At 59.3% G+C, this 8,752-nt stretch overlaps 1 protein-coding gene across 2 annotated transcripts in view; it reads right to left on the minus strand.

Annotated features, from left to right (window-relative positions):
• Nucleotides 1-8,348, minus strand: part of SLC29A1 (solute carrier family 29 member 1 (Augustine blood group)) — a 33,932-nt gene extending 25,584 nt beyond the window's left edge. Inside the window, exons 1-2 of one of the 2 annotated variants that reach the window (XM_064414605.1) lie at nucleotides 8,123-8,348; nucleotides 2,099-2,263 (exon numbers count right to left, since the gene is read on the minus strand). The gene's annotated coding sequence lies outside the window, so the exon portion shown is untranslated. Of the gene's footprint in view, nucleotides 1-2,098; nucleotides 2,264-7,385; nucleotides 7,553-8,122 lie in introns of those variants that run through there. The other variant, XM_064414606.1, reaches the window with a different exon arrangement.
• Nucleotides 8,349-8,752: the final 404 nt, after the last annotated feature.

Raw genomic sequence — 8,752 nt, forward strand, 5'->3', positions numbered from 1 at the left:
GCAAGACACCGTGGGGTGAAGCAGGCTAAGTCTGGGAGAGAGTGAGTTCCTTTAAAATCCAGCCCTGACTGCTGCAGGACAGGAGACATTTTGCTCAATTCTCTTCTCTGTAGAGGCACTTTAGCCCCTCAGGGAGCTCGGCTGCTCCCAAGAGCGATACACCTCCTTGGGTTGTGTAATGGCAATGGCAGCATGCAGTTTCAGAGGGGTGACACAGTTCCTCTACGGTGCATGGGAAGGTAACAAATTCCACAGCCAATAACAACTCATTTATTGCCCCACAAACATGAGCTCTTGCTGCAGGGCCAAGTGGCCTTGCTTCATTTTGGCAAAGGTGTTGCATTTGAGAGTCTAGTGACTCTCATGTTATCATCTTCACCTCGGTGTGTCCAATAACAAACCTCTTAGAAATAGCAAACAGCTACAAAAACAGTCTCTGCTCCAAACTGGAAACCGCTGTGCTTTTCCCAGCACTGGGACTACCACTGCATGACCCCCCCAGAGCTAGATGTTCCTCCCCTGTGTAATCTGGGCAAGGAGAGAAGGCAGCCTCGAGTGGGGCCTGGGGGGTTTGCTGTGTTCCCACCCTCTCCATCCCCAAAGCAGCAGCTCAGTGCCAGAACACGCTGCTGCTGTTGGCAGATTGCTGCGCTCCCCAGAGCAAAGGGAGAAAGCAAGGGAGGAAGGCAGCCAGCAAAGCTTCTCCCTTACATAAGGCTGGGAGTCCCATGGACAAGCTTCCCAGAACATGCTGGTGGGACTGAAGCTGCCCAGCCCTTTGAGTTTTCTTTCTGAAAACTCGAACATGCACTGCAGGCATTGCAATGCCATCACCTGGAGCCCAATTTGTACGCTCTGCTCACAGCTAGTTGGTGACAGGCAGAACAAACAGGCAAAGTGCTCTCCCCTCAGTGATGCTTGCTGCCAAACCTTTCACAAAAGCTGCTTTTTTTTTCCCCCCTCCTCCCTTGTAGCAATTCCCTGCTTTAACTAAAGCTGTGAAATCCTAAAAGGGGAAAACAAACAAACAGCTGGTTTGGAAAGCAAGAGCAAAAAGGGAGATTTATTCCAGGCAGTGGATATTGCATCATAGGAGCTAAAGGAATATTTTTAGCGCCTCTTGGGCAATATCAGTGTTTTAGGGCCTGAGGAGCTAGGCAGTATTTGCAGGCACTTAATGTTTCCAGAATCCTTTACACTTGGCACCCACGTCCACCGTTTTCCTTGGAGATTTGCAAGCACTTTGCAACCATACATTAATTAACACTTCAGCCCTCCTCTGCAATGAGGTTTCCCTTTCCCTGTAATGTGCCAGTGCTAGGGACAAGGTAAACTGAGGCACGGCACGGCCATCAGCCTGCAGCAGAGTTGAGGCCAGGGACTACATCCAGCCATCCAGCTCTCTTTTCCATTGCAAAAGCACCCTTCCCTTTGTGAGCATGACCTACTCTGACTGCGTTTCCCTCTATTGGATGCTGCCTGCCCCATTCCAGAGGAAGGCATGGGCAGGTCAGCTCACAGAGCCTCTATGCTGGCCCTTGGTGCCATAGAGCAGAGAAACAGAGAGCCAGTATGTTTGAAAGGCAGAGCAGGCAGGCAGGAGTGGAATGGCAAACAGATCAGCAGCTGTATTCAACTGCCTGTATGTGTGACAAGGCAGCTGTACAGGGAAAGGGGGAAAAGGGGCATTTTAATCAGTCATGTAAAGGGAAACACAGAAGATGCTGAACGTCTGTCAAGTGCCAGCAGGTTATTAATCTATTAGCTAATTGGGGCAAAAAAAACCTACTACAGGCTTCTGGGAATCCAGTTATAACAAGACTGCAGTGATCATGGATGCTTTGATAGCCAACAAAGCATCTCAGCCTGTTGCTGAGGTCAGCAAGTGGCTCGGGGACTGATCGTTTTAGTTTTGCTATTCCCTTGCTGGTCCTGGCTGACCCTGGAGCAGGATCCTGGCTGAAGAGCTGCTGGTAGACTCTTTTTGGGGTGGGAGATCTCCAGTCATTGCTTGCAGGACTCCTGATGGTGATCTCGGGGCTCTTGGTGCCCTGCCCTGTATTTTGGGATGAGGTGGTAGAACAGAGGTCATGCTCACCTGTTGGCCTGAGCCTTGCTGGGACACGGTGGGGAAGGAGTGGGCTGCGATACCCTCCTGAGCTCTGCTTGTGGCACAGGGATCCAGCTGGCACATCACCGCTTGCAGGGAGCCACGCAGACCTCCAGCATCCTGTCGTCCCTCTGCTTCCTTGCACAACCAGACCTGCAGGGATAAAGTCAGGCAGCTGCCTGTGACTTCTTCACTAGTGGGCTGAGGGCAGCAGGACCTCGCTGCCAGCAGCAGAGCAGCCCTGGGTAAAACCCTGCAAGGAAAGGCAGGGGAAATGGAGGCCCTTGCTGCCCCTGCCACCTCCCCATGCTGGGCATCGCCCTTCGCTGGTAGCACTGAGATGCAATGTGGTGACACCACTTCCCCCGAAGCACTCACAGCCCTGGTGAGCAAATGGTCTGGAGACATGACAAGGAAGGGCCTCCATGCGCCTCCAGCCCAGTGACAGGGCCATGGGTGTTTTCCAGCTGGGCAAGCAGAAACAAATCCCATTGTCCGCTGATTGGTCACAGCTCAGCAAGGGGCCCGTGGTGCTACAGGGCTCCTGGGACCTGGCAGGGACAGTGGGGTCCAGTCAAGCTCCAGCCCCCTCTCAGCCTACCCCATTGGAACAGCAGCATCTTTGGGACACAGGACATCTCCCTGCTGTCACGCTGGGGGACACAAAAGCCCCTCTGCCCAAACCACTTCTGAAGGTGGCTCATCCTCACCATCTCCTGGGCACAATCCTTCCACGAGCAATCCCTCCATCCCCATCCCTCTGCCTCCCTCACTGCACTGCTGCTGCCCTCTCCTGAGCTCCAGCTGCCCATTTGCTTTCTCCTACAAGCATTAAGGGAGTAAATACTGGCTAATGGTACCAATTAGCAGCTGAGCTGTTGGTGCTAGTTACTGAGTGACAGCTGTGCCGCCAAGGGCCAAGAGTGAAATGTTACCTCACCGCAGGCAGTCTCCACCTGCCAGAGCCCAAGCTGAGACTTGGATAAACTCAAGACACACAGTTCAGGCTCCCACTTGTACCAGAGGAGGCAGGGTCAACCCCTGGCTCAGCGGCAGGCAGGAACACCCTGTGGCACTCAGGGCACAGATCACCCCAAGCACCCTGTCATGGTGTCATTCCAGGTCTCCTTGGCTGAGGATGGAGCTGGTGCTGGCAGAGGGAGCCACTCTATAGCCAAGGTCATCTGGCCCATTGAAGCACTGCCGGGGGCATATCCTCCTCCTTAACTGGCAGCACCAGTCTCCCACGATGGAGCACAGCCATTAAGAAAGAAGTTGGCTGGCACTCAGCCACACTTGTAAAACACTGCAGGGGAGCTGTGAGCTGCTGGGAACCTGGTGAGAGGAAGAGGGGTGGCAGCTGCTGTGTGGTCCTGTTCCCCCTTTTACAAAGTCCATCCACAGCCCAGTGGAGCCAGGTACCCAGTGACTCTCAGGGTCTCTGAGAAGCATCTAAAAAGGCACAAGATGGCTTTCTGTAGGATGGGTGAATGCCAGCTCTGGAGGACAGCCTGAAGCAATGGCTCCCCATCAGCCTTCCCGAGGCACCTTGGTGGCAGCAGACAGAGCCATGCTCCAGCTCTCTGGGAATGCTGCTGCAGCCAGAGTCTGCCCACCCTGCATGGCAGAGCAGAGCCCAGGTGCCTACCTGTTCTCCCTGCCAGCCTGCTCCCTGCAGTCTCTGTGGTCACTGGCACCAGGGGGACCATGGCACACAGCCACCTGCAGAGATGAGGGCTCCAAACACAGGTCCAGGAGCTCTCACAGCCGTGCCAGCCCGGGTCTGTGCCTGGCCCAACATTTGCTGGCTGGCGTGGAGGAATTCCGCTCTGTGCAAATGTCTGGCAAGGCTGACTAAATCCTGTCTGGAGACTAAGTCCATCCAGTCATGCTTTCCCCTTTGGGCGAATCAGCAGCGGATCTGTGGCTGAATGCTCCTAAACATCCCCCAGGGAGGTCTCCAGGAGGGCCCTTTCCCACAGCTTCCAACAGTACCAGCCGTTCATCATTCCTTCCCCTTGCCAGTCATGCTTCCGCAGGTTCCCAAGCTGAGACGAGGCCCCCAGGCCACCCAGTGGAGCACAAACACGGGACATCAAAAGAAGGCCAGGCCAAAGCCATGAGCAGCAGCCCAGCTGCCAGGGCAGCACTGGGACTGCTCTCCCCCCTTCCTCAGCCCCTCTGCACAGCTCAGTGTCCAGCGGCGGGCAGAGGACGCTCCAGCACGGACCAGGCAGGAGGGAACCCTCGGGGCGTCCTGCACCCCCCACACCAGGGGCTGCGTACGCGGCTGGAGCCTACGGCGCCCCGCGGCCGTGCTGCCGGGGGAGCGCGGCAGAGCTTGCCGGTCCCTGGGTGGAGCAGGGCCTTGGCCCTTCCCAGCCCTTGCAGCGCTGCCCCGTCCCGAGGGGCTCGGGGGACCCCGGCCCGGCCCGGCCCTGCCCTGCCCGGCGCGGCGCGGAGCGGAGCGGAGCTCCCCTCAGGCACAGGCGGCGCGGGCCGGCGCTGCCCCCTGGCGGCGGCGCTGCGCGGGCGCGCCCGGCGGGAGCGGGAGCGCCGGGAGCGCACGGGGAAGGAATTAGCCGGGAGCGGGCTTAAGCGGCTCCGCGGAATGCGGGAGCCGGGCTGGGGAAGCAGCGTGGGGGGAGCGCAGCAGCGGCCAGCTGGTGGCTGGTGGGAGAGGGTCTGGCATTCCACGGTGGGGAGGCATCCCAAGGCATCCCTGGGACACGGCAGGCACTGGGGTGAGCATCATCCGCCATGAGGATGAGGAGGCAGTGAGCGGCAGCAGGGAGACGGGGGAAAAAAAGGCACTAGGAGCCAAGTGCACAAAGCGGGACCCCAAAATGTGGGCTTGTTGTGCACACTGTGCTAACCCATGGCGGGACTGGGGATGAGTGGAGCTGGGAAATGTGGGAGTAAGCAGGGAAGTCCGAGGGCAGAAGCAGGAGCTTTTGTTTGAAGGTGGTTTAAAGAAGCAGAGTTTGCCTATAGGTAACACACACTGTGCAAAAAAGCAGGGATAGTGTTAGGAAGCAGATTTCACGGTCAGGATGGATCTCATGAGACTGTGACAGTCACCCTGAGCACGGTAGCTGTCCTGCAGGGCTGTGCTTGCTGCTCAGCTACAGGCCACAGAGGAAGGAGTTCTGCCTGGTCCCCTGAGAACCCCGAGTTCCACAGGGATGAGATGGGAAAAGGCTTGAAGTGCACCTCCTCGGCATAGGTTACTTCTCAAAACACAGCTTGCCTGCTTCTCTCCTTGGTCCTGGGCTGTGAGACATCCAGGGTCCCTTGTGCCAGGGACCCAGTGCCTCAGGGACACGAGGGGCTCCTGGCACTACCCTCCCAGGGACTCGGGGCCTCAGGCTTTATTCTCTACATCCATACTCAGCTGATAGGGACTCAGTCTCCAGGGAAACAGCCTGCTCTTCTAACACTGCTGCCCAGACCCAGTAAATCTCTTTTCTGGCAAGACAAATGACAAAAGACAGCAGTGGTGGCTGGCTTCCCACAAAGACCCCTCTTCTGGGGAGGAGCTGCAGACATCACCAACCCCCTGTCTTTCTCCACTCTCCACAGAGGATCTGCCATCTCCAGAGCATGCAAGCAGGTGGGAAAGTCTCACCTGACTTTTACTAGTGCTCTGTCCTGGGATGTTAAAGCTGGGAAGCCTCATAGCAGAGCTGAGCTGCTATGCAGTGCCCAGCAGGGCTGCTGCTGGCCCTGCTTTGCATCTGCAGTCGTGGAGGTGCTGGGTTCCCTGCAAAAAAGCAGGCTTCTCAAGAAGGAAGGGAGCTCCACAAACCCCTAGCTTTCTGGAGAGCACTGGAGGGTCTTGTTGCTGGCAGTAGCTCAGAGCAGGGCTGCCTGCTCTGGTGAAGGACAGGCTTCTCTTCCACTGCTGCCTGGTCTCTCCCATCCTGCTGGTCCCAGTGACATCCAGCTTGCCTTCGGGGATGCTCTGGGCATTCCTGGCAGGGAATGCCAGGACTTCTTATATGTCTGTGCAGAAAACAGGGCAGCACAGCTGGTGCTCCTCTACCACATGCTCCATCACCTTCCCTGCACAAGGCTGAGGACCATGACAGATAAATTTCACTATCTCCTACCATCCAGCTGTGCCAGCTTCCCTCACTCCCCACATTTTCTGATCCATTTCAGCCCCTACAGCACCTGCTTGCTCCCTTCCCAGGACAGCACCAGGGCGCTGAAGGGATAAGGACAAAAAGCAACAGTGGGGACCCTGTTTACTAACCTCTTGCAGTAAGACCTTTACTGGTGCAGCAGAGCAGTGCCCTGACCTTGTGAGGCACCACTGATTTGGACTGATTTGGGTCAAGGGCCATGCTTCAAACCCTGCTCTGTCTGTACCTTCACCTCTCTTCTGCCTTCACACGAGGTCAGGCTCCTACAAACAAATCTTGGGCCATGCCTTGGACTCAGAATGCAGCCAGGACCTCTGCACTGGGCCAGATCACACCGAGGGCAGCCAGGGAATGGTGCCTGGGGAGAAAGGACCTGCATGGGGAATGGTGCAAGGGGGGGAGGGCAAGCTCCCAGCGGTCAGCCTACAAATAGAAAGGGTCATGGGAGAGTGCCCAGCTACTGGGACAAAGGGCCTGCAAGAGGCCAATGGGGTTGTAGAAGTTGTTCTGGCAGGAAGGTGAGCGGTGGCACAGCCCCAGGAACCCCAAGAACGGGGAGGGCTCCCTGGAGGTGTTCCATGTGGTGCAGGCACCCTCGAGGCCATGCAGGAACGAGTGACTGGCGGGGCAGACAGGGAGCCAGCACTCAGAGAAAGCTGGGACTGACACAGGAAGGTGACTGACGGGGCCGGTAAGTCGGGTGACATCCCCACGGGCAGGGTAACCAAACACCGTCCCCAGCTGGCTCTTTCGGGGCACGGCGAAAGGGGCAGCGTTTCTTGCCCCGTGGTACTGCGTTCCCGGGACAGGCTCCGCGGCGGTGCTGTAGAGGGAAGGGAAGGGAAGGGAAGGGAAGGGAAGGGAAGGGAAGGGAAGGGAAGGGAAGGGAAGGGAAGGGAGCAGCACCCAGCCCAAGCAGGAGCGGGGCCGAGCGCCCGGTTCGGAGCCCGGTCGGACAGTCCGGTCGGACAGGGGCCGCCGCCGCAGCCCCGGCCGCTCGGCACGGCCGCGGGACGGCCGCCGGGGCTTCCCCAGCGCCGCCGCCGCCGCTGCTTCTGCCGGGGACTCCGCTCCGCCCCAGCTCCCACCCGCTCCCGAGGCAGCCGGGGCACCGCCGCGTCGCTTACACGTTTCCCCGGGGCTGCCGACTCCTTCCCGCGGCGCCGCCGCCTGCAGGGCACGGTCCCGTCCCGGTGCCAGCGCTGCCGGCCGCGGCGCGCCGGGTCCTAGCGCTTCCCGCCGCGCCAAGGGCACGGCGCGGGCGGGCTGGCACTGCCCTCGGCCCCGCGGCCGCCGGACTGCAGCCCGGTGCCCCCACCCCTCGCTTTGACCCGGTGACACCTCCAGCTGCATCGGCCGCACCTGGGAGCGGGAGGGAGGCTGCTGGGGCCGCCCCGCTACCGCAGCTCCGGCACAGGAATGTCCAGGGCTCTGGGCTTTTCGCCAGTGTCTCCCCTATTCCTGGAACAGACGGCTGGCCCTACTGCCCTGCGAGGGGGCACAGGCGTGCTTTTGCCTGGGCAAGGAGAGCAGGGTGCGGCAGGCAGCCCCCCTCCACTGCTGCTCCCTGCTTTCACTCCCCCCTGCGCCGGGGTCAGGCTCCGAACCCTCCCTGCCGCTCTGGCACTAGAAAGCTCCGGACCCTGGTTGGGGTCCCTCAGTGTGTGATGGCCCCAGAGCTCAGCACAGGCTCCCGGCTGCGGGGTGACCTTGAGCAGGACTGCCGAGCTGCCGAAATGGGGGACAAGACCTTGGCTCAGCGGAGGAGTCTGGAACCAGACCCTCACCTTGGTGCCTGGCAGAACAAGGAACAGCAGGGACAGTGCTTACTCTGGTCACCTCCCTGCCTGCACCCTGCCCTTACCTTTATAGCTCAGCTCTCCTGGTGCCAGATGATGCTGCCTGCAGACTCCTCACTGCCTGGTGCCAAGCAGGGTTGGGATTTCCCACGGCAGCAGGACCAGGGTGCAAAGGCTTCACCACCTCACAGGCTCTGCAGCCGGAGTGGGTTTTAGAGCCCTGGCGCTGGCTGGGGCTGGCTGAGCACGGCTTCCGCTGGCTCAGCAGGTGGAGGCTGCATGCACGGGCAGATTAGTGGGGGGGAGGAACTGGCTTCTGCCATAGGAACTACAGGCGGGATTCGTCAGCGGGTTGCCGTGGGGCCAAGTGCCAGCAGAGGGGAGGAGAGAGGGGAGGTTGTGGGTGGGCAGCTGCCTCGGGGGCACAATGAAGCCTGTACAACGGGGGTACTGAAAATGGTGCTGCAGGTGCCAGCATCGTCCCTTGGATGGTGTTACCTCCTGAGTGGCACATGTCACTCCATGCTGGACTTGGGCCATAGTGGGACTCTTGTTGAGCTCCTGCCCCACCATGGGTCAGCATCCATCCCTGGGGCTAGCAGGGGGGCCCTTAGTAAAGCAACCTGCACCCACTGCCCCTCTGCCGGGCCCCGCAGCTGCTCAGGAATGAACTGGCACCAGCCCACCAGCTGCTC

Source organism: Passer domesticus, chromosome 3, assembly GCF_036417665.1.
Source record: "Passer domesticus isolate bPasDom1 chromosome 3, bPasDom1.hap1, whole genome shotgun sequence".
NCBI classification, from domain to species: domain Eukaryota; kingdom Metazoa; phylum Chordata; class Aves; order Passeriformes; family Passeridae; genus Passer; species Passer domesticus.